Raw genomic sequence first — 2,709 nt, 5'->3', positions numbered from 1 at the left:
TTTTCTCATCCTTGTTCTACTTATTTGGGCACCTAGTAGCAATATGTCCAATTTCTTCACAAGAAAAATAGATTAGAGGAACTTTACCTTTGAATTTTTCTTTGCCTCTTGAATATTTCCTTACGAGTAGAGCTTCAACCACCTCAAGATCACTATCTGAACTCTATTCTGATTCTTCATCACTATCTAATTGAGGATTCTTTAACTTTTTGCCTTTAATTTGAGTGAAAGCTTGGCTTCAAATGTTGATTCAATGTTCTTGGTAGTTGGAACATAATTATCATCATTGTCTAGCTCAAATGCAGTCAATCTTCTGACTATTGCCTCTAAATTTATCTTATGATTTGCTTCACATCTTCTTTCTTGAATTGGAGAGACTCTGATTGCATAAATAGAAAGTAGAGTTCTAAGAATTTTACTTATAATTGTCTCCTTCAAATGCTTTGATTGCACTAACACATGCTTTAACCCTTTCAACATATTTTGCAATGTTTTCATCCTCTCTCATCCTGATTTGATCAAATTGTCCTCTCAAACTTTATGCTTTGGCTCTTCTCACATTATCATCTCCTCCATAGATCTCTTTCAACTTGTTCCACATTTCAAAGATGGTTTTTTAATCCTTGATGTCATCAAATTCTTCATAACTCAGAGCAGATGCTATATCTATCATCATGTTGTTGTGAGTATTCTTTTTAGCAATATCATTGACAGATAATGTACCATAAGGTTCTACATATTTTTCATTAAGATACTTCAGCCTTGTATCACCAATAGAAGCCAGATGAAGTCTCATCAACCCCTTCCATGCTGAGAAGTTGTCCTTATTAAGTCTTGGAATTTTTCTCTTATAAGACATCCTGACCTTTGACTTAGATCCTTGTGATCTTTTCCTACAAGCACCAAAAGCTCTGATACCAATTGTTGGAATTATAGATGGAGTAACTGGGGGGGGGGGGGGGTGAATCAGTTACCACAAAAATAAATCCACAGATCCCTTAGATGTCTAAAATACCTATTTACTATTGATACTCGGTAAACACTGTAAGAATTCTATAACTCGGTAGATTAACTAGTTACTGATCATCTAGCATTCATTATTATTAATATACATACAAAAGTTAAATAAAATGAACATGAGAGACTAGATTTAATGTGGAAACCCAATATGGGAAAAACCACCAAGTAACTAGCTACCAATTTTTCACTCTTCTGAAGTGAGCCCAATTAGGAGCCAACCCTATTAAAGGTTACAATACATACTATTAGGTGTGACCCTTTTAGAGGATTTAATCACCCTATTAGGAGTGGCCTTGCTAGAGGTCTTTAGAACAATTCAACTGAACTGTCACCTTGTTAGAGGGTTTAGAAAATGGTTGTTAAACCAACTCTGTTAAGAGATTTGAAATCACTGCTACAATGGTTAGAAAGTAACAATGAATTGACCTGAATAAGATGTAACTAAATTTTATGATAACAAATCTCCATTCTACACTAATAGATCCTTCTTGATCAAATATAGCTTTGATGCTCCTCAATGATCTCTGATCATCCTTCAAATTTTGTCCTTAATCCTTCTTTCTCATTCACATCCATCACGCACTTAGAATTCACAACTTGACCTCTTGTATATACCATTTAGATTATCAAGTCGGCTCCTTCACAAGTTACATTTACCAATAAACCATATATCAATCAGCTACAAATATTACATTAAACAAATAAACTTTTATTTCACAAAATAATGGAATCCTTCGTTGGCCAACCTTACTCGGTAAATATTGCTTCCAAAAATAATTTTTGAGTTAACCATCTTAACTCGGTTAACATTGCAAAAGCTACAAAATCCTTTGGCTATCGAGTTAACTCAGTAAGAACTAGATTTCCTTCACTGTCCATGCAAGCTCGGTTAGAACTGTTTCTTGCACTATTTTCTCTTGATGATTGAGTGAGATTGGTAACAACTGAATTTCCTTTGCTAAACCTTGAAAGCTTGGTAGCAATGGCCTGTACAAGGTAAAGCCCGAGAATGCTTGGTAGACACTATAAACCTTCTTTGCTAACCTTTTGAACTAAGTAAAATTTGTCTTTTGCTTTGCTGACAAACTGAGCTTGGTAGACTCTTTCTTTTGCCTTGCTAACCAACTGAGCCCAGTAGACTCTGTCTTTCGCCTTATTGACTAACTGAGCTTGGTAGACTTTGTCTGATGACTAATATGACATTTGTGTAACATCAAAGACAACACACAATTGAACAATTGTATCCAATAGACTAAACCTTCATACCAATTCTAAATGAAAGTTAAAACATTTCCCTATCACCTCCAAAAAGAATCAGATTAAAAGGTACTATGAAAATGAAATTACAATAGTTACAAGTTTAGATTTTTAATCAAAATTTTAGGGAAAACTATGCATTCATTGCTCAAGCTTCAAAACTCTTACATTACCAATCAATTTTGACCATCCAAACTTTTCTCCCACATGTGAGAATGAGGTTTTAAACTCATTTAGACTCTCAAAACCAAATGAAACCTCCCTAACTACTGCTCTAACCACCTTTGTGCATTAATCACCTTATTTTGTTGTCAAATTGACATTTTTAGTTGTCAATTGACAAGTCTTTTATATTCCTTGCTACACGACTATCCCACTACATTAATATGATCATTTGAGACCTTATTAAACACAAAAAAAATTAAACAAAAA

This window comes from Cupressus sempervirens, chromosome 10, assembly GCF_028749045.1.
Source record: "Cupressus sempervirens isolate cs-2001-9-10 chromosome 10, ASM2874904v1, whole genome shotgun sequence".
In the NCBI taxonomy this organism is placed as follows: domain Eukaryota; kingdom Viridiplantae; phylum Streptophyta; class Pinopsida; order Cupressales; family Cupressaceae; genus Cupressus; species Cupressus sempervirens.
This window is presented reverse-complemented; position numbering follows the sequence as displayed.